This window comes from Chrysemys picta, chromosome 6 (assembly GCF_011386835.1).
Source record: "Chrysemys picta bellii isolate R12L10 chromosome 6, ASM1138683v2, whole genome shotgun sequence".
NCBI lineage: Eukaryota > Metazoa > Chordata > Testudines > Emydidae > Chrysemys > Chrysemys picta.
This window is the reverse complement of record NC_088796.1, coordinates 12071960-12095679: the sequence shown is the minus strand read 5'-3', so window position 1 is coordinate 12095679 and position 23720 is coordinate 12071960. Positions and strand designations below refer to the sequence as shown.

At 40.9% G+C, this 23720-nt stretch overlaps 1 protein-coding gene across 1 annotated transcript in view; it reads right to left on the bottom strand.

Moving 5' to 3' along the window:
* The window catches only part of SLC14A2 (solute carrier family 14 member 2), a 407766-nt gene that overhangs the window by 197850 nt on the left and 186196 nt on the right, over nt 1-23720 (bottom strand). The gene's annotated exons all lie outside the window — the stretch shown is intronic.

The window sequence follows — 23720 nt, the reverse complement described above, 5'->3', positions numbered from 1 at the left end:
AGACCAATTAAGTCACCAAAAATGTATGCTGCAGATCCCCGCATTTTATGCCCCAAAATAGAGACTTCTCCCAAACCATCGGGATGTGAACATGCATCTCTTGAAGATTTTATATTTTGGTTCAGTATCTAAAGTGAAACATCATGAAACTAGCTGCTCAGTCAGACATTAAGAATAACTGTAACACACTGATAAGGCACCAAAATAAAGCCAGATGGATTTAAAGGTCAATCTGTCGGTCTCTCATCTAGCGAGGATTTTATAGCAAGCTCATTAACATAGTATCTGATCCCCTGCTATGCTGTTCCATATTTTCCATATTTGGTAGTGATCTCAGTAGTCATCTGAAATATATATTCATATATACACACTATCATATACACATACAGGGGATAGCCGGATCTAGTGGATCAGGCACTGAGTTAGGGGCCAGGAGACCTGGGTTTAATTTCCAGTTCTGCCATTGACCTACTCTGTGACCTTGGGCAAGTCAGCTCCCCTCTCTGCTTCTCCCAGCCTTTGTCTTGTCTATTTAGACTAATCTCGCTGGAGCAGAGATTGTCTTTACTGCATGCTTGTAGAGCATACAGCTGGTGCCCCATCTCAGTTGGGGTCTCAAGGCACTATTGTAATACAGCTAATGGTTCCCCCCATAGTTCTCAGCACACAGTGATGTTTAAATGCTAGGTGTGTGGTTTCATTTGGGAGGTAGTCACCTTGAACAATGAAGGACATTTGACATGAATATCAAAGCTCTCATCCTGAAATACTCCAAAGCAAAATACAGACTTTAGGCCAAACTGTGCAACATGAGCACTGATGAACTTAATCTCATGGACTTCAATGAGGTGACTTGCAGAGTAAACGCTCACCAACATGAATGAAGACTACAAAAGGCTAGAAGAGGGCATGGGATAACTGGGTTACGTGCATACAGTAAAGTTTGGGTGAGTGGAGGTTAAAGGTAGACTGCTATGCAGATATGAGACCCGGTCTCTCCTCCTGCTTTCATTCTAGGAGGTAGAGAATTGAACTACTGGAATCTAAGTGGCCTGTTGGATCAATTAAGCTGCAAAATGGACAAACAAAAGAAATAAGTATCAGATCAGCTGAGTAACATGGTTATTGCAATTCAAGGTAGACAATAATATTTACAATAACTGACATGGCCTCATGTATTCTGCAGGAAGCTGGATATAAATCCAAGGCTACTGGAAAGAATGGTTGGAACATTTTTCCCCATCAGATCATGTCGGTTTGTTGAAAGCACAATGTTTTGTGAGGAGCTGTCATTTTCAGTGTATCTTCTGATGGAAACCAAACAGGTTTCCTGCCAGTTCAACATTTGGAGGCAATTTGTGAAGGAACAGCCCCCTTACAAACTCTGAAATATACTCCAAGTACCATTCCCACAGCATGTAGCTTTGGACAAGAATATTAGATAGTAAAAGGAAAGCACGTCTCAAGGACTAGGGTCCAGATCCTCAATGGAATGTAGGCACCTAATTCCTACGGAAATCAAATTAGGCACCTAAATACCTTTGAGGTTCAGGGCCTACGTCCTCACAAAGAGCTTGATTCTGCTCCCATTGACTTCTATAGTGCAGGATCAGGAACTGCATCTAGTACAAACTCACAGCACTTCTGGTTTTAGTTCTCTTCTCCTCCAATGCATTTCTAACTGCTCCTGTTCAAGCACACCTTTCAGAAGACCTTCCCCATAAGCCACAGCTTCCTAGAAACACATGACCTGTTTTGCTGTTTGCTAGCTATCCCGTACATATGCAGAATTTCAGGCAATGTACCTGAGGGCTGGATTGGGGCCTCTTTGTCTTTCAAGCCCAATAGGAAAACCATGGTAATTCAAATTTTGGCACTGGCCAAACTCCAAAAGACAGTGATGTGTTGAGCAGATTGCATGCGAGTTGACTCAATGTGCTTATGAGCTGATGCCTGCAATGGTTATACCCATTCATTGATGAGAATTATTAGTGGTATGTTATTGTGATATATTTGCTAATTTTGCCTCACTATTTTTACAGTCAGCACTTTACAGTTCCAGGAGGCGGGTTTCCATAAGGAAGAGAGCCCAACACAATGGGTCCCATCTTTTTGAAAAGTGGAACAAAATCCAGCCTATTTCATTAAAAAGAAACCCTAGATTTTATGTATTCAGCACATTGTGTGGAACAATTTCAGAGCTTTGGGTCATGAATGACTTATTTCCATTAAAAATAACAGTGTTATTCCTGGCAACGTGAGCTCGTGTGATTTCTCTTGCAAGCAAAGATCTGCCTATACATATAAAACAGCCTCCCCAATTTCAAGAGAACAGACGATGAGGAAGAGACACGGCTGATCTCTAACTTCTAAGCGATGCCGGCAATTTGCTTTTGCACTTTACACCACTGAGATTTCTATTGTTGTTTTAGTTCTATTGAGTTCAGGATTAAATTGAAGGCAGCAATTTTGAAACTTGGCCTTGGGGGCCTCCGAGGCGAGGTTGTGGGGAGAACAGCTCATGAATAGACTGCAGGCTGGGGTCTGCAGGGAAATGCACACCTGCTACAGAAAAGCATGATTAGCCTTACTTCAGCACGGCTCATTTACAACAGGCCTATGAGCTCTTCCTCACCCACTTCTTATTAGGACTTAACTTGCTACAAGGTGGAAGCTGCCACTGCTTGGTGCACTGTGTCTGGGTTTTGACTATTTTTTTTAAATAAACCTGAATTTTAAATCCTCCTGGAGTCTAAGGGCTGGTCCACACTAACCCCCCACTTCGAACTAAGATACGCAACTTCAGCTACGTTATTCATGTAGCTGAAGTCGAACTATCTTAGTTCGAACTTACCGTGGGTCCACACGCGGCAGGCAGGCTCCCCCATCAACGCCGCGTACTCCTCTCGCCGAGCAGGAGTACCGGCGTCAACAGCGAGCACTTCCGGGATTGATCCGGGATTGATTTATCACGTCTAGACAAGACGCGATAAAACGATCCCAGAAGATCGATTGCTTACCGCCGGACCCGGAGGTAAGCATAGACGTACCCAAAGACTGACAAAGTCAGTGGAGTTATACCGGTGATGACTCTAACCCACTGTCTTTAGCGAGTGGGTTGGCATTCAAAAGCGCTGAGCACTCACCCGCTCTCATGGACGTCAGAGAGCGATGCTGAGTGTTCAACACTTTTGAAAAATCAGGTCATGTATGTAGGTGCCTAAATATGGACTCAGGAGCCTAATTTCAGGTTCCCATCTTCACCCCATTTTTACTGGGACAAAAAAACCCGATCAGCGGTCTCAAACCATTAAACCAGACCTTGATCACACGACAACAGTTGAGACTGTTTTATGAGGGCAGTTCAATTTAGCTTTAAATTCTAAATAAGCATAAGTTAAATCATCTGCAACTCTCACAAACAACCTTTCTTTCCTATTTAGCTCTAGAATTTAATGACCACTTATTATAAACAATACAGCAGCACCGAGAGGCTTCAGTCAGGACCAGGTTCCCATTGTGCTAGGTGCTGTACACACATGACTTCAACGACCATGAAAACCTCAACAAAAATTATTGCCTTAAGGGCCCGACAATGCCTCTTCCTGCAGGAAACTGCTCCCAGCCCCATTCTTATCAGCCATACGTCAATGTTCATAGACTTCAAGTATCATCCTGTCTGCAGAATGGTTAACAAGTGTCAAGGCCTAGTTCTGTAACCTAGCAAAGCCTCCTGTCTCCTGAAGGGAGAGAGGGAAAAAGAGAAATGGAAAGTACATCATGTCGAGATACTCCCTCTCAGCATCATGTTAAAATTTATAGATAAAAAGTCAGGATTAAATGAGGCCAAATCAGCAGTTTTGGACTCTCTCCTCTAAGTAGAAAGACTTAGCTGTCTGACTTCTACTTGGCCGGCTTTCCAGGCCTGCAATTCACAGCTGCAGTGAAGCAAAGCAGGTCCAATAACGCCATTTGTTTTCAACTAAAAAAGAAGATGTATAAATGGATCATAGAAGAAGGGGCCATTAGCAGACATTTAGTCTGACCATAGCGAGAAGTGCAGATGGTTCAGGGGAACAGAGCCAACTTGGCATTTATATAAGCTATCTTGCATCTCCTTCTCCTCCCCCTCCACCCCGGGCCAGCACTCAGATTGATTAAGAGGTCAAATAAAGGCTGCCTCAGTGCAAGTGTGTGCATGATATATAACAAAAATGTTCACCTCACAGTAAAGGCTTTCTAAACAGTATAAAAGACAAATCGATTTCTAAACTAATTCTGGGTCTGTTTAAGTCTTTTCTTCCTGGAAACTCTACATGACAAATATTTAGAGAAGTGATTGAAGAAATCCAGACTCAGTAGTGGAAGGAGTGTGGGAGAAAGGGAAGGGTGTTAGTTAAAGCAGGTGGAAAATATTATATACATATTTTAGTTATTTGATGGACAAAGCAAACATCCTTCTGCCAACTAGAGGAAGAATGTCAAATTTGAGAGGTATGCTGTCATCAAGGGACTAGGCTTCATGTCTGTCATATCAAAACCATGACAAATGGCTTTTTCACAATATGAGAAAAAAAACTAAGGCCATTTTTAGAACATCCTCTAACTCAATATCTGTCCACATGTCTGACTATTTCCCACTCTATCCCTTTATCTCATGTGACTAGTACTGTGGGGTGAAATCCTGACTCTACTGAAGTCAATTGCAAAACTTTTGTGACCTTTGGTATATAAGCCTCATTATGACTGCAGTAATGCAGGCTGACTGAAGTCTTCCCTATGATGCATGGCTGAGCTAGTTATAAAGCTCAGTTATCCCAGGTACCGTAGGGATGAATGCATTTAAGACCAATATTACTGGAGCATGTAAAGATGAATGGCTCATATAAGGCCTGATCCTGCAGACCTTATCAGATGAGCAATCTTATTGTGACACTGGCAAACCGGGTGCTAGCTCATGCCAAGGTCCCCATGTCTCAATGGAATAATGACAAAAACATAGCTGGAATCAGTCTGGCTCACCTGTGTGTTGGTATTGGGAGTATAAAAATGTTTCGTGTTTACACTTTATTGAATGCTTGTGAGTTGCTGCCTGTATTGATCTCACTTATAATATCTGTGCCCCATATTGTAAGGTCATTGAGCAGTTGTACTGTAAGCCTCTGTGACTGTGTAATTCACCAGACAAGAGAGAGACATTAACTAATGTGAAGTGTTGGTCTCCAACAGAAGATGCTTTGTCCTGCCCAACAGGGAAGGTCCATCGGCACCAGATGGACTGTTGTGGGACATTATAGAGGACAAAAGGTGTTTGTTGTTTTTCCCCTTCCCTCCATGAAGATGAGTCATGCAAGTGGATTCCTCATGTCAGCCAAGTTCTCAGCCCATAGCACAGGGGAAGAGGGGAAATAAAAACCTCTAACAAGGAGGAACTAGATCTCTGTCCTGCTTGAACTCTGGTGGTCAAAGCTTTCTAGGCGAAAGACTGGGTTAGACCCAAAGGACAGTTAGAGCTTGCTTATTATAGAAGCTTTTATTACCTTTTGAAACTTAAGATTGTAACTCATTTGTGTTTCTATGTTTACCTTGTAATCAACTAATTTCCTTTTCCAATTTAATAAATCTTTATATAGTTTATTATAGGGTTAGCTATAAGTGTTGTCTGTGGTGTAAAATCTAAGGGGCAACTGATTGGGAATAAGTGACTGGTCCTTTGGGACTGGATGTAACCAGAATATTGCTGTGATTCTTGGTTTGAGAGACCATCACAAAGGTATGCTTTCTTGGGTGGTGAGATAGTCCCCTTGGGTACTCCAATATGTTTGTGATCCCACATTAAGGCTGTTCTAGTGCCTGAGGAGTTCACACTTGATAACTGGTGGGTGAAATCTAAGTAGAGAACTCACACCAATTTGGGGTTTGTGCCCTGCTTCCTCACAGTCTGCCCTGAGGTTGGTACTCACACTCTTGAGTCACTGCAAGCAGCTCAGCTTATGCTTTGCACCTTGACCACCACCAATAGCATGCTAGGTGGTTCCAGACATACAATACGACAAAGTGGGATTTGTAAGGGGATTGTGTTTTATGGGTGTATGGTGCTCAGGGGATGAGCCTACTATATGAATCAAGCTTATTTTTCTATGTTAACACTGGGTGATCACTAATCATCAGTTTACAGTATACTTGTGATTAAATTGCACTCAACTCCGTTACCATTTGACACTGCCTCCATGTTTTGATTATTTATTTTCAGAGTCACAATCAACCTCTTTTAGAGTTTTACTTTGTAAGGCTATTAAGAGACCCATGGATGTATTTTGATTTGGGTAATAATTTTTAAACACCACCGACACTGCGATTGACATAACTTTGCAAGACGGTTGCTTTTTAGCATACATGACATCATTCTCCTTCCATGTTGGACACCTTTGATGCAACTTAATCACACTGAGCATGCACAAAAGGATTGACTGCCAAATGTTAAAACAGAAAATCAAACTTGTTTAGTATAGCAGGCACAGATTTAGCCCATGTGGCAAAACCACACTGATGTGTCTGTACAAGGAGTAATAGGATTGTCCCATGTATGATTAGGAGGAAGAGCAGTCTTCAAATGCAGATGATCAAATAGATGTCTACTGAACTACAGGAAGCAAAAAGTAATATTAAAAGGTCACCGTTTCTATTAAGGTACATTTATAAATATGTAATAAAGGATTAATAAATGATGAATAGATGTTATAAGCATGTTGAAGGCATGTGTAACATGATAAAGATGGTCACAAATACATCAGTAAAATATGTGGTAGATGTTTATAAGCAACCTACTGACTTGGTGGAGTCAGTAGCAAGCAATTGACTAACAATCCACTGTTTATTAAAATGATCATTTATTAACTCTTTGTAACCTATTTATGAAGGCACCCATAGTATAAACTATGACTGTGACCACACTCTTCAGGGTCCAAGATGAACTACCAGGCAGACTCAAGTAGTATGCAAAAAGTCCAGAGTTAATTGAGGTAGTTCTCTGCACAACTCCTGCACAGGGATTCCCTGAAGCAATCTCATTAGGCCCTGCAGGCCTGTCCCAGATGGCACAGACAGCAGCATTTAGGTAGTACTTAGGTAGGAAAACAGAAACAGTCCCCCAAAACAAATTCAACAGTCCTGTGTCAGGCTTACCTTCCCCCAGAGGGCTCTGGCAATCACCAGCCTCTACAGAGGTTCTAGGCTAGTCTTTTCCATAAGGAGCAAAGATAGGATGTCTGGTCTCTTCCCTTTGTAGCTGCCCCTTCATTACCACACAGGGTGGGCAGGTGTCAGAGGGAGGGGCTGAGTGGGCCACAGTGGCTCATTATTCCTTGTTGGCTCAGCGTGTGGCTGGTAAACTCCATCACAATGAACATTAAAGATGTTGATCATGTGTTTAACAGAAAGGGATGCATTAAAGATGCAATATCACATTGATACAGATACACATGTGCTGCCAAAAGATAGACACACTTAATAAGGCCCATTAGTACAGAGAGAAAGTAAAAAGCTGAAGTTGACCAGATGGTAAAATGAGCTGTGACTGAGCGAATGCCTGAGCTGTGACTGAGCAAATGGGGGGGGGGGGAGGGATAGCTCAGTGGTTTGACCATTGGCCTCCTAAACCCAGGGTTGTGAGTTCAATCCTTGAGGGGGCCACTTGGGGATCTGGGGCAAAATCAGTACTTGGTCCTGCTAGCAAAGGCAGGGGGCTGGACTCAAGGTCCCTTTCAAGGTCCCTTCCAGTTCTAGGAGATGGGATATCACCATTTATTTCTATCTACTGACTGGTTTAATGGTATGGGCACCACACACAAAGAGGGTTCCCTATGAGACATCTTCCTTGTAAGAACAAATAAGGAAGTCATGTCTAGATTTCAAAATGCAAGAGTATTTTCAGTTTTGCATCTAAAGTCAAAGGTTTTGGCAGGTTCATCTTGATACAGAAAGTTCAATGTTCTGTACTATCAGCTCCTAGGCATTTGTTTCTGGTAATGAGTGGTCTCACAGAATGTTTGTGGTGGAAAATTGGTCAAGGTAATAACAGACTATGAAACTGTGAAAGCCATATTAAACAAAACAACATGAAAAAGCAACAGCTGGACTTCAGCAAAGGACTATGAAATTGTGAAAGAATCAATTAAATGTGAAAGGAGTTTCTGATACAGAAATAGTTTTAAGATCAGTTATAAAACAATAAGAGGAAAGGAGGTGGAGGAAGAGAAGTTTGAAGTAAAGTACCACCTATTTCCAAAAACAAAATTTGACCAGTCAATTCAAACAAGAAATTCAAAATGATCCAACTTTACTAAATCTGGAGAGAGTAACCTCAGATGGGTGGCCAAAAGAACAAGACCAGATATCGAAGAAAAAATATGCAGATGAAACTACTACATAATAGTGGGACATTGTGTCAAAATATCACACAGGATGAAGTCAGAAATGCTCCAGAGTTCCCACCTGATTGACAAATTTAAGACTACAGCCAGACATGGCCTATTCTGCCCAGGCTTCAATGAACACCAAGAAGAAAATGGTAATCTATTTTGGGAAATAGAATCCAAAAGAACCACTGAAACTTCCTTAGATTCCTGATAGCCCATGATCTAAGGCTAGAAAAGATCTATTTGAATTAAATGGGAAAGATTTCTTAGTAGGACTGTTACATTTTTTCAAAAATATTGAAATGGTACACAACACATTAAGCGACTATGGAATAAAACAATGCAAACTGCAGTTTGCTTGGCTTGGGATAATCCAATCAAATAATGCACAATCAAATGGGTTAGCAGAATACTCAGTTCAAATAGCAAAGAACTTGATATTAAAAAGACCTGGTTGAGAAAGTCTCATTTAATATTGAGACTTTCTCAACACAAAACAATGCTTTTCGAGGACCACCAGTTTAGAGACTTATAGACTGAAGGACAAAAACCTTAGTGCCAACATCTAATAGCTTCTTGAGATGACAGTTAAAGAAACCTTAACCAATTAAAGACAATTAATGCTGAAGCAGTTACATAGCTACAGAAGAACTACATATGAGAAAACTAGAACAGAAGAAATACTATGACAAGGATCCCAAATAGCAAGTAGTTGGCAACCACCCAAGGCAACACCCTATATCATCCTGACTGAGCTCATATACTATAGCCATCCCTGAGGGTTAATTATACTGGAGAAACAGAAGACATCTAAACAAAATCGAGGAGGATGGTGCTGTCACATTCTGGGGTGCAATCCAGATCATTGCGGGGTTGTGTCACCACCTGCCCTGTAACCTTGGATGCCTTAAATGCTCTGCTGCTGTGAGTCTCCGCCTGTACACCCACAGCCAGCAGACAAGCGTGCATTCGGATTCCAGCAATCTGCTTGTTACACCCCAGCCATATTCAGCTTTGGTTACACCTGACGAGATGACCCAACACCCCCCAGTCCTGAATTTTCCCCAACCCATGTGCTCTGCAAAGTTCAGCCCTTTCCTGGATCATTTGGGGAATAATAAGGCTCATTTGCTCCTCTGAAGAGATAGACTGCACAGCTTATCACTTTAACTGGAGTTAATGGTACCGTCCATTCAAACAGCACTGGGTTGATTTGTTGTTAATCTGGTTTTACTTTTAATCTAAAAGGAGATAGGATTTTAAATGAGGCCAAGTAAAAGACATAAATGAGAGATGGTTACATGCAAATAAAAGTGAAAAACATGCATCGGAAAGTCTAAAACTTAAGCTAGAAAGGTATGGCTTTGGTTTAAGAGGTTTTTTTCTCATTTATCCCTCTTTGTCCAGCATAGCTGACTGTCTCACAGTCAGGACCTACCACAGAAGTACAGGGTGCTGGTTCTCCTTGTTTTCCTAGGTGAAAGATAACATGGGGTTCTTTGCTTCTCTCTTTTATAGTCCAATGAATCTCTTGAAGATGCATTCCCCCCCCCCCCAAATAAAGTTCATTCAAGCTGTGAGGAAAACGACACGGAGTCTGGTGGCGAAGGCCATTCTATGCTGATTTCTTCCCCTGCCAGAGTTTTCTATAATGCAAAAAATAGATTTCTTCCTGCCCTCTCCAATCTAAATGAATGGCCACTTGACATGTGGTTGCTAGTAGACTCTGATGATGCCTGTCTGGAAGCACTGGCTTGTCCTTTGTCTGTGAGAAAACAGTTTACCCACTTCCCAGACTTGTCGGGTAAACAAATTTTAGTTTGACATTTCCTCCATATTTGCATGGTCCCTTGGATGCTCACTGGACATACACCATGCAAGAATATTCATGATCAGTGTGGTGTTAGTTTTCCATTGATACTTTGCATGAGGCATAACAGATACAGTTTGTGACATTAATGAATTGGGGTACACTGAACTGGTCAGGCCAGCTGAAACTCACAACCAGATATCAGTGAGCTCCTTGCTTACTTGCATAGAGGCTCAGGTGCCTATCTGAGGCCATCCCGAATGCTGAAGTCCCGTGCTGATCCTATGATCTCTTTCCTCATCCTCCACCATGGAATGAAGGGAGAAACCTTCTTCACATTTTCTATGCAGCTCGAAAGCTTGTCTCTTTTACAACAGAAGTTGGTCCAATAAAAGATATTACCTCACCCACCTGTCTCTCTAATATCCTGGGAGCAACATGGCTGCAACACCATTGCAAACCCCTCGACATAGCAAGCTCTGTTCCTTAACCAAAAATAATTTTTAGGGCTGGTCAAAATTTTTCCATTTAAAAGTGTTTTTTCATGAAAATTTGAGTTTGACTAATGAAAAGTATCTGTTTTCCCAAGAAAAGTTTTAACATTTTGTTGCAAAACTGAAATGTTTTGCTGGGGGAAAAAAATCACAAGTTTTCCATGGAAAATTTTGACAAAAATGAAAAATATCTTTTTTGTTGAAATGTTCTAGTCAGCTTTAATAATTTTCAATCCCTCTTCATGCTTGATTCTAGGCTGTCATACACAGGGGGGAAATTACATTTGTACAGTAGACTTTAGATTAATGGACCTACTTGAGAAGAAAAGTACTACTCAACACATGTACGGATAACAGTTTCATGCTCACAATTAGTAAGTGGCTGAATCAGGAAAAGAACCTAGACATCCTGGCTCCCAGTTCCTTGGACTAACCATGAGCCTACTACTATCTTTAAACAGTTTAACCATCGATCACATAATGGACTGTTCCAGGAATATAAAAAAGGCAGGTAGCATTGCTGATCTGTGGCTGTCAGTGATTCCCCCCCCCCTCCTTTTTCTCCTTTCTATAAAATCTAACTCTTTTGACAAGACACTTTTAAGCTACAGCTTGAGAAACATTGGTTGATTGTTCAACGGAAACAACTGTCACTGCCGCCAATGAGAGTCAATGACATTCTCATTGGAAACACCCTAAGGTTTGATTTACATGCAGTCAGTACTCTGGGCATATGGGCAGGTTGAGGCTGTCAGTGGTGGATAGAGTCATGTGAAACTTTAATTCATGTTCCATCAGGAGAAGCAAATTATCACTGATAAATAGAAGCTCAGACCACTGGCTTGATGAAGCCTCCGGTTATTGTACTCCCAATTCTTCCTCCCCCACCCAGTTAAAATCATTGACACATGCAAGCAATTACATCTGTCATCCTGCAGATAATGAATCTGTTATAACAATAGAGGAGGGCTACTGTCACTGCTTGTAAACATGGGCCAAGGTTATTTTATAAAACAGTAAAGCCACCCTGTTGCTGTGGTCCATCATTTATTACTTGCCTAATAAATACTTTAATTACATTTAATAAATAATGTATCCAGGCTCACTGAAGTGGTAATTTTTTAAATTAATAATTAACTTCATGCAAAAGGTTTTATTGCAAGTACTACTAAAGGAAATTTCTGCCTTTAATCTGAAGTGATTATTCATTATGTGCAGTAAAGGCTTCATTTGCATATTATTAGTGAAGTAACCTTTAGCCTTCCCGGCAACAATAAAGATACATTTTAATGTTGCCATGCATTAACACTCTTGGTCAGCCTTCCAAAACTAAAGTGATGATAAACAATATATAATAAAGTCTTTGTTTATGGCCTTCTACCAGCTGTTTTTTGATATCCCAAATATACTACAATGACAAAATGTCCAGTAAATGTATTCCAGCAAGTTGTTAAAAAGGTGTTGCCTGCAGATGGTTAGTTGATGGGGAACAGTAAATGTAGAACCGGTTAATTCCCTTGAGATCTGAGTAGTAAAATAATCTCAATAAGATTAAAAAAAAAGCCTCCACTTAATGGTTTGTGATGTCCTGTACTGCTCTGAATATGGTTGTCATCCTTGTCAGTTGCACAAAACCACCATTGAGTTATCTACATTCCTCAACATAGAGTTCTTACTTCACAGTGAAGCACTTATCTTCTTAGGGACCTTATAATCTTTAGTGTATTTACCCTGGGAGGTTGGGCTGTGCTATTTTCCCCATTTCACACCTGGGGAACTGAGGCAGAGAGAAACTACAGGTAACATTTTCAAAAGCACCTAAGTGTACTGATTTAACTATTTTGGTTAGGGGTGTGATTTCTTTTAATTAAAATAGGTAAGTCAGTACAATTCCTAGTGGGGGTTCTCCGTAAGAGAAGGGAAATAAACTATGTTGGTGTAAGACACTGTTATACCAATATAATTGCATCCTGGCCAAGGGATTTGTACTGGTTTAACTATACCAAGATAGTTAAAGTGGTACAATTTGGCATGTATATAGACTCCTACATGCCTAAATCAGTTTTGAAAATGTTACGTTAAGTGATTTGCTTGTCCTTCAATTTACCTTGATCTACTGATGTGTATGAGAACAACAACTGCATTAGCCACTAACTTGTGTTAGTTAGCTTACATATGGTAAGAAAGTGGGGACAAGGTCAGAGTTTTGTCCCAGATTTTGAGATTCCCAGAGAACGAACCAAATACCGTTACTTTGTATTACTTGTACACCATATGACACATGCATCCCTGTCCACCCCAATTTAGACCTAGTCTCCCTTTTAGCGGTAACTCACCACGTGCTACGGTGATGCAACAAATATCAGACACATCAAATTGCCTCTCTGCCATGCTTTGTTACTAGAACGAACCCAACCTTTCATAGAGCCAGTCTCCTTTCCCCCCATGCCACTGTTCTACATGCATTCACATATCAAACAGAGACCTTTGGTTCACCTTTGAATCACTCCTGTTCTCTTCACTGTCGCAATCAGTTCAATCCTACATAAAGTGTAAAGTGCTGACATTTTCAAGCAGCCCAATGTTTCTTGCAGTCATTGAAGGATCCTTTCAAACACTTAGAATCCTAGATGCCCTTATTTTCCTTAATCAGCTAGCAACAGCGGGAAAAAAATGAATTAAAAAAAAATAATCTCACCACAAAATTTGCTGTTTCAAACTAGTCCCCCTCTCCCATTATACTGATGCGGTAAGATCTCCAAATGCTAATAATGTAAACCTGAACACAACTCCACTGACTCGCTCGAAGGCAAATAAATTTAATTCACTCAGCTTCTCATCATCATACAGGCCCTTTAGGGCTAATCATCTGTGTTAACTTTCTCTGGGGTCCTTCTAATGTCTAAGTGCTGCTGACTATTTTGTAGCCAATATACGTGTGGCGAGAGAACAAATTGCCCCACCGTGGGTTTCCTTTCTACAACAGTGGTTTCTCTATTAAAGTGAAAAGAATCAGGTTTATAGTGGCATTGGTTTAAGACTTGGATGGGAGGTGATGCAGCTGACTCTAATGGCTTCATTCAGCAGTTTGCAGACAGGTTTTTTTCCCTTGGAAAAACTGTACAGTATTTATGCACCCAAATAAACTTTGATGCCCATTTAAAAGCCACAGCGAGCCCTATGGTTTTAAATAGAGGACAATTTTTTCAGGTTACGAACTTTTAATAAGTAACCAGCTTGCTCTTGCAAATGTCTTATATCTATAATTTTAATAGCAGGGCTTGGATCCTGGTCATCGAAAAGGCACATTCCAGTTGGGTATTTTTAGGTCTATTTAAAGAGGATGGCTGTTCTTGGGGCTCAGAGCCTGAATGGGCACTCAGGAGATCTGAATTCAAATCCTGGCTCTGCCTCAGATTTCCTGTGTAAAATGGTGACACTAATATTTTTTCCGTGCTGCCTACATAGATTGTAATCTCTTTGGGGCACGGATAGGGTGACCAGATAGCAAGGGTGAAAAATCGGGACGGGGGGTGAGGGGGTAATAGGAGCCCATATAAAAAAAAAAGCCCCAAATATAGGGACCGTCCCTATAAAATTGGGACATCTGGTCACCCTAGGCACGGACTGTCTGACTTTGTGTCTGTACAGCACCCAGCATCATCAGGCCCTGATCTGTGGCCACTAGAAACTCTCAGAGTTCCAACTACGCTGTCCCACTGTGTCCCATCCCCACTGGATTCCATCTTTGGTTTTCTCTTCTACCCATATTATTCCTTCAGTGATCTTATCCTCTTTTATGGCTCAGCTACCATGTCAAGACAGAGATTTCCAAAACCTACTCCTCTTCCTCTGGGCATTCCAAATTCATTCAATCCCATATTGGCAATTGCCACTTGGACATCTGTTCCTGGAAAAGCCGGCCATCCATTTAACTCAGGAGGGCAAAACCAGAACTTCCCACATTCCCACCCAACTCTCCCCTCACTTCAACATCATGGCAAATAACTCCACTACCCTCCCAGGCCTGTAGTTGGGCCAGGCCCTTAGTTACCCCTCACCAGGCATGCTGTATTCTTACATTGCCACAACTACCAATATTTTCTGTGAAGGCAGTGGATTCTACTAAGCACCATTAGGGGCCTCACTGTATGTTCTTCCTTCTCTGGTGAATGAATTGCAAAAACAGACCAAGTGTTTTTTTGTTTTTGCAAAGAACACAAGCTTTGAAGAACTTGTGGCTACTGGCACCATATGTGCCCCAGTAATTACAGCCCAAACCACCTCCTCCCTAGATTTACTGGTTATTTAAAAGGATTAAAAAAAAAAGATGTACGCAGGGTGAAAGGGTGGGTGAGCAAAATGGGGAGCAACAGCTTGGCTCAAACCCAGAATCAGTACTGACCCTATGGTGAAGGACAATTGTTAGAACTAGCGAAATTCCCCCTCTCACTGTCTAATCCATCTGCACATCTTTTATCTCTTTTCCCCTTCCCCCTCCAGATGATGCAACTGCTGTTACAGATGCTACTCTAAGCTTTTTATAGCTTTGGGCACAGAGAGTGCCAGCTTTGGCATTAATTTATTGCAGAGCTTGTAAAATGGAAAAAAAAAAAGTTTAATAGTTGTATTTTCCACCCATTAGGTTCAGCTTATTTTAGTACAGGGGAATGGCAAGGATGACTGGAAAAGGGCATAATGGCAAGGAAAGCTGCATGGCACCATCCATGATGCTTAGGGTGTAGGAATATATTTTGCTAGTCCTTCCAGGAAACTTAAACAGGGATGCTTTGGAAATAAAGGCATCGGGCTCTTTTGAGAGCAAGTCGTTGATATTTTGGCTCACTTTGGTTCCCTCAATGGCACTCTCCATCCTTGGATGGTTGCATCAGTTATATCCTGTCTTGATCCTTTCTGGCTCTTTCCTGATTGATTTTATCGAAATGATTCACTTATTCATTAGTATTTCTTGTTTCCCTTGACTTTGTTTCTTTACTTAAAATTCTCTCTTGCCTTTGAAATGGGTTCCCCAAGGCTGTTGAAAAAGAAGAGAGGTGAAAATTGAAGCGCTTGGATGATACTACACTGAGACACCCACTGAGGACAAAGAAAGGGACCTAGAGAGGATGGAAGCACTATTTTGCATGAGCGAATATCCTAATTACATGCACAAATGGCTATTATGTGTATTGTATTTTCTGCATTCAAATAACCACCATATACTTGCAGCCAGAATGACCTTTACAGTAAAAGAAGAAACAAACAAGTATGAACAAAAGCCTGGCCTCCATAAGAGAGTATGGTATGTGCATCCTCCCTCTTTCACTCTGCACTCAAACAGATACAAAATGGCTGCTCTTGGTACACAAGTAGGATTAGGTGGCCTTTGAAGGTGCAGTACACAGAAAACAAGGCATAACAAACTCATAGCTAAATACATGGCAACATGCAGATGTGGGATTCCAGTGCACACCCATTCTTTGTGAGTGCAGCTTAATCAGGTGTATATAAAAATTGAGCCCTTTGGGTCTCTGAAAATACAAGAGTCCTGTTTAGCATCAATAGCACATGCACTCTCTGGGGTAAAATGTAGCAAATCACTGCTCCGTACTGTTTTCCACCTGCAATCTGACTAGAAATACCCATTGAGTCTATGTATTTGCTGTCAGACCAGAAGGAAATTTCCATTAGGCAGCATTTTCTCCCCTTACCATGTTCCTCCATATCTCTTGAGTAATTAACTTATCCCTCTGCCGAGAGGGCAGACTTCTGCACCCACGGCCCAAATACTGAAGTCACTTGTTTAACCGCTTTGATACATGGGTCGGGGTATGTTGGCAATTACAACATTAAACTATCACCTCTGGGACCTCAGGTCCTCATTGGTATGAATTATGTTCACTCCAGAAGAGTAAAGAGCGTAAATCTTCCAATCACATGCAGCTATTTTGCTAGCCTGAGGGTGGAAGACCACAAAAAGGGAGAGTGAACCAGTTTGTGTCCCCTATGAGAGAGGATCAAGACTGAGAGAAGGGAAAGATGGGCTTAAGGGAATAGAATGTTAATATCGAATACAATAAATACTGACAGGAATCCTACCTTGGACCCTGCTGCTGATTCATTTGACCCACTCAGGTCAGCTCACTAAGTCATGCTCTGGTGGCCCCCTGGCCCTTCCATCACCTGCTCTTGTATGCACTGATTCTCATGTTTCTTAGCAATTAAGCTGTCCAGCCAAATTATGAAGTCTATCCCCACTTCCAGGACGTAAACAAAATGTCCAACAAAACACGTATCCAGCAGCCTCACAGTGGATCCTCATGCAATCTTTTCCCCGTGTTAGGCTGTAGCTCTTCGTCCAGCCCCCTCCTGGGCTCAGCAGCAGTTCATTTGCCTTGCTGTTTCAGTGCAGTAGAAAGGGACTTCTTTCCCACCCTGGACCCATAAGCAAGTGCAAGCATCAACTCCCTTCCACATTGTCCAAGCCAGGCTACTTCCTTCTATAAACACCCTTCCTCATGGCCTCTCAATACACTTTGCAGCAAGAGATCTTCATCCACCATTGTAGCGGGGCTGCAGGTCCTGTCTCTCTCAGCTCTCCAGTTTCCTATGAACAGGAGAGCTCAGCCAGTCCTGCTCCAGAGCTTTGGACTCTCTGGAGAGACCTCCTTCAGGTTCTCTTTAGCTCAGCGTCACCTGCAAGTCTGTCGATATGTCTCACTGAGCAGGTTGCCTTTTATAGGAAATGTCACCCCTAAGTTATCATCATGTGAGGCCTGGTCACATGACCCAGCCACCTGCCCAAGCCCAAGCCCGGCACCTACTGATCTGGCTTGGGTTTGAACTGAGTGTTTAGAGATGAATGCATTTATAGGGCTCCTCAATTAAATTACTTTCTTATAGTCTAGGATTTTTAAAGGAGCCTAAGTGAGTTAAACACCCAAATCCCACTGAACGTCAATGAGAACTGAATGCCTAACTCACCTGGGCCTCTTTGAAAATCCCGCAAAGCCTTGATGGGCCGGATCCGGCCCATGAGCCGTAGTTTGCGCTCCCCTGCTTTAAAAGAGTCAGCTGTTTCCAGTGGACTCTCAATCTCAACCACTGGATTGACTATTTCCAGTCACTGCTCTTTCAACTGGTTTTTCATTCGCTTAATAAAATCGCCTTAGTTAGCAATGCCATTAACTAGAGGAAGGCCTTCATGAGTCTCTCTGCCCCTCAATTCTCTTCTCACCCTTCCTTTTATCCATAACGATGCACATTATTGCAGACTTCCAACACTTCCTCATTCAAAATGAGCTGATGTTGTAATGCTCCCTCAATAGAATTTGGTAAAGTGGGGAGGAGGAGAGGCATGAAGGATGCATGTACACAGGGGCAGAGGAAACAGAATTGAGCTCCAAAGAGCAATACATACTTCATACTTACAATGTGCTTTCCAGGCACTGATCTATTCATGGCAAGAAAGAATGTCAAAAAAGTGACTTTACATTAGTGAGTTTGTCACCTACTGCTTCCTTATGCACTGACTAGAGCTAGCTGGGAATTTTTTGATGAAAGTTTTTCCATTGAAAAATGCAGATTCATTAAAACTGATACTTTTCACAGGAAAGCATTGGTTTGGATGAATTTCCTGTTTTGAGGAAAAAAAACTGAAAAAAATGTTTTGAAATTGTCAAAAAAATTTCCAAAAGTAATAATAGGGTTTTTGCGGGGGGCTGTGGGGGAAGGTATGAAATGACTTTTTGTTTTGAAATTTAAGTTAAATAATAGTAAAACAAATAAAAAATTGAAAAGATTGACATAGAAATGAAATGTTTAAAATTATCTAACTGAAATGTTTTGAATGACCCAAACTGATTTTAGTTTTTAAATAGAATTTTGGTTTGTGAAAATTTGAGATTTCAATTTTGCATTCCAATTTGGGATAGAAAAACAAACATTTCCTGCCCAACTATATCTGTGTTAAGTTTGACAATGTAATATAAATTGCAATCATCTTCCAAGTATATCACCAGGATCTGATTTCCTGCATTCAGAGACAAGGGCTGGATGGAGGCACAAACAAGCAGTTCTTCAGTGACCTACTAACGCTACATTTTTAAAACAGCATAACATACAGGCAGGAGAACACAATTTAGAGCCAACAGCTCAAGCATTCTAATTCCAGTCATAATACTGACACTCTGCATGTCCCTATGTAAATAATCAGTATTACTAACCCCAGGCATTCAAAAAAGTCATGAGTCCTATGTGCTATAATCGTGAAATTGGCTTAAAAATTATGGGTGCTTTAAAAACACATTTTGGCTTCTTTTAATTTGCTTTCTGGTTTCTGAGCCTTTAGGGTGGACTCAGGTAACATTTTCAAGCTTTTGTCCCTACGTTTCCAACCCTCACAGTTACTTTTACTTTTTATAATGAAAGCTGAGACTTTACATATTCATGTGTCTCCAGAAGCTGGAGCTTTACAAAAACAATCAAATACCATGAGACTTACAATAAAATCATGAGACTGGCAACATGGAATCACTTCACTGTCTAAAGTTGAACACCCCAGAAACTGAATCATGCTGTATTAGAAGGCAGTTCTGAAAATCTGACCCTCAGTTTCCCCACTGGGTTCCTGAGGCTTGCTTGAGAACTATACATAATTTTAGTAAAGCACTATGAAGATCATTAGTAAGTGTTTAATGATGGGGCTTATCTCCACAGACTGAAAGGCAGGGTTGTATTCTTAAGTCTGTCTAAGACACTGTGACCATGGCCTGGGGAATCTGCCAGAAAGCTATTATAGCTGGGTGAAAATTTTCCATCTGAAATGGTTTTTCAGCAAAAGAAATACAGATTCTGTGACCCTGACAGAGATTTTAAATGTGTGTTGGTTTTGCTGATTGTTTAATTAAACAAACAACCCCTCCCCCCAACCCCCCCAGAAAATCCAAAATATAGACATTTCGTTGCCACATTTTTGAAATGGAACATTTTGATCTTCCTGTTCAAAAGGTCTTTTCATTTCAAATTTTTCTTCAACTTCATTTAAAAAACAAAAACAAAAAAACCCACCACAAAAACTAACACTCAAAATCAAAACAGAACATTTTGTTTCAGGACAGACAAAATGTTTAGTTTGATCCACAACTATTTTTAGTTTCCAATTCACTGAAAATTCTGAAAAATTTCAGTTTCATTTTGACCCAAAACTATTATTTTTAATTTTTTGGAATTGCTAAAGAACCAAAAAATCCATTATTTGCCCAGCTCTGCTTGGGCCAGTGCAGGTCGTCATTGGCACTTGATAAAGGCTATGTCTGCAATTCAAACTAGGGAGTAACAATCCTGCTCCCGTACACATACTCATGCGAGTATCGATAGCAGCATAGCTGCGGTTGCATGCATAGCTGCAACAGAGGCATGGCTTAGCCATGCTGAGTATGTACCCCCCCAGTTTCAGGCAGTTTCAAACTTGTAGCGTAGACATAGCCATTGATGCCCCATAATCCACAGAATGAGGACACGATTCCCTGTGGATCCTCAGACTTCATGGGATTGCGAATTCATGATCTCAGCCATGTGTGTGCATGTGGTGGGTTTCCACATGTGCAGAAAGGGGAGAACACGCAGGAATCCACTTCAAAGCTACCATTACCTTCTTTAGAGTTATTGACAATTCAGAAGAACAGAACCTGGAGTTCTTATGAATCAATGCTCTAACCGAAGTTGCAAGATAGGGTAGGGGTGGGGGAATCTGTTCTAAATATGAATAAGATGAGAGAATAGGCTAAGTAGCTCATTCCACATTCTTTGTGTACAAAGAAAAATTGTTTTATCATGGCTGATTTCAAACTGGGGAATCATCATCCAACAGAGTGTTTCTAGTGGGTCCCACAAAGATCTGTTATTAGCCCAGTGCTATTCAAATATCTTTATATTTTCTTCTATATCATTGGTAAAATCACTGCTAGTAAAATTTTCAGATGACAAACATTCAGGGAGGGTAAATAATGATGGGAACAAATCAGTACAGACCCATCTGGATCATTTGGTAAGGAGGGCTCATTTGAACAACACAAAAGTTTAAAACTGAGCAAAATGCAAGGTCAGACACCTAGGAACAAAGAATGTATGCCATGCTTACAAGATGGGAGTGCTGTATTCTGGAATGTAATGAGACTGAAAAGGACTTAGGAGTAATGGTAGATAACCAATTGAACATGTGCTCTCAATGCAATGCTGGTACAAACAGAGAAATATCAGGTTGGAGTAAAGAATGGTATTGCTTCTGTACAGGCCAGCAGTGAGACCATTACTGGAATACTATGTTCTGTTCTGGTTCCAACAACTTCAAAAACAATGTTGACATATTGGAAAGGGTTCAGAAAAGAGAGTTACAAGAATGATTTGAGCTCTGGAAAACATGTCTTCTAATGAGAGACTTAAGAATTTCAATCTATTTAGTTTACCCAAGAGATGGTTGAGAGGTGACTTCATCATTGTCTACTAAACCTAGGTTGGGAAATTATGTCTGATGCTAGAAAAGTAATAACATTATCCAGTGGTTGGAGGCTGAAGCTAAACAAATACAAAGTAGAAAAAAAGGTGCAATGTTTTTGTTTTTGTTAACAGTGAGAATAATTCACCATTGAAACATGATAGATTCTCCATTACTTGCAGTCTTTAAATCAAGACCAGACATCTTTGTAAAATATAGGCTCTAGTTCAAACAGAATTTATGGGCTCAATTCAGAAATTACTGGGTGAGGTTCTATGTCCTGTGTTTTATAGGAGGGCAGACTAGATAATCATAATGGTCTCTTCAGGCCTTAAAAATCTATGCTGAAATTTACACAATTTCTTCATGAATTCTTTCCCCCCTAGTAGGGATCCTTCCCAAAAAGGCTAGGCTCTGAAAGCGCTATTTAAGAACACTACACTGTTAAATATTCTGCACTATCAGAACATACAATATCAGAGGCTTCAGTGTCTGGCATTGCTACTCCTGCTAGTCAACATGCACACATTTGTCCCGTCAGTCTTTAGCCCTTCAACCTCACCAGACTTTTGTCTTTAGAAGCAATAATATGGAAGACACTCCTCCTCCTGCTCCACTAAGCTCTGTGATAAAAAAACCCCTATCCCCGCTCACCCGAGAGGACAGAATGAGCATCAGAAGTGAGGCAAGATAATTAGGACATGCTCTGGTGTTCAAGGAAGCCTGTAAAAAGACCCTCAATTCTGATACAGAGCAACAACAACACCGTCTTAATCCATGCTGACTCATCCCTAAGGAAGCTATTCACACTGCTTTATAAAATTGCATTGACAAAACCACATATGACCTTAAGCGAGATCATCGCTGTATCCAGATCATTAGTGATACAAATGCCATGGTGAGACAAGTGATTGCTTGTGAGCATCAGGTTGCTGTAATTGTGTACAGCTGGAAAAAGATATAAAACAAATAGGAATAATAAAATAAAGGCCCCAATCTCACAGGTGGATTTGCCATTGTGTACTCCTGAGTCCCTGAAATGAACTGTGGTAAGTACATTAAAGTACCTGGAGTTTCACAGCTGTAAATCTGATGTAACTAAAAGCAGTATGTGACCCATATACAGTTTGAGTTGTCGTCTATTTTCACAAGAGTTAAATGAGCATGAAACCCTAATATCAGAAAGGGGATGCCTTTGTATTGCTTCTTACCCAAGTCAATACACTATGCAATCTCACATGAACCCAATATGTAAAATATATGCTACCTTTAGAGAATTCACATGTGCATTTTCTTTTTCCACATAGGATAATGGAACTCACGGAACACTGGCTTTTGAGGGTATTTATCTGATGGCAGAATTTGCATGGATGAAAATTGGCTCTGCAGTTTCTGAGAGAGGAAAGCAAAGCTGAGATAGGAAAGATAAAGAGTGCTGTCTATAAATTATTCCCATTTTACAGACTAGGAAACAGAGGCAGAGAGGTTTTGGGTCTATCTTAACATGACACAGCAAATCATTAGCAGAGCCAGGATAAAAACTCAGGACTCTGTGGCTCCTTGTCCCAGGCTCAGATCATGAGAGCTCACTGCCACCCATTAGGCTGATCAACCTGTTTCCCCAACGTGTTGGTATCCACTTCAGAGCAATCACTCATGCTAGTTTAGCATTTCCACAATCACGTAGTCCTGCCACCTTGCCAGGAACTTCCATTCCAATCAGTGTGATGGGAATGAGGTCAGGTGACTTGCTAAGGACGAATGCTTGGGGAGCAAGGGAAGAATTGAGATAAGTCATAGCACAGAGAGGACTCTCTTTGGAGAACAGTTCTATGGTTCATTTAGGGAGACAGGAGGAAAGAAAAGTGAAGCCTAAAAATTACCTTCCCCACACAAGAGAAAAAAATAGTCACTTCTCAAAGCAAGAGAGACTAAGGTTGGGAACGAGCTCCTCTTCCCTTAACATCACATTAGCTAGTATAGCAGAGGAGTGGGAGGCTGTAAATGTTATACCTATCTTTAGATAAGGGGTTAGGAATGATTCTGGGAGTTACAGACCAGGTGAGCCTTACTGCAGTACTGGGAAAACTGGTTGAAATAATCATTAAAAAAAGAACAGCAGAATACCCACATGACCATGATATGATAGAGTCAAACCACTTAGGATAATCCTGCCCCTCTAATGTGTTAGAAGTTTCTGAATGTGTCCATAAAATAATGGATAAAGGAAACTGCAGGGGTTATGTGTAAATTATTGCTAGCATTTTGAAAGATTCTGCTGATTTGAAAGAGATTCTCTACACTTAAAAAAGAGGAAAATCACTGAGAACAGCAATATTTCTAGAAACAGAATTCACTTTTTCACGGTGACCAGTGAAAGTATAGGGTGAGAAGTAAAGTAACATCACGGATTAGAAATTGGTTAAAACAAAAAGTAGAAAAAATGGACAGTTTTCAAATATGGCAAAAGATGAATAGCGGGATGGCCCAAATTTCCACGCAAG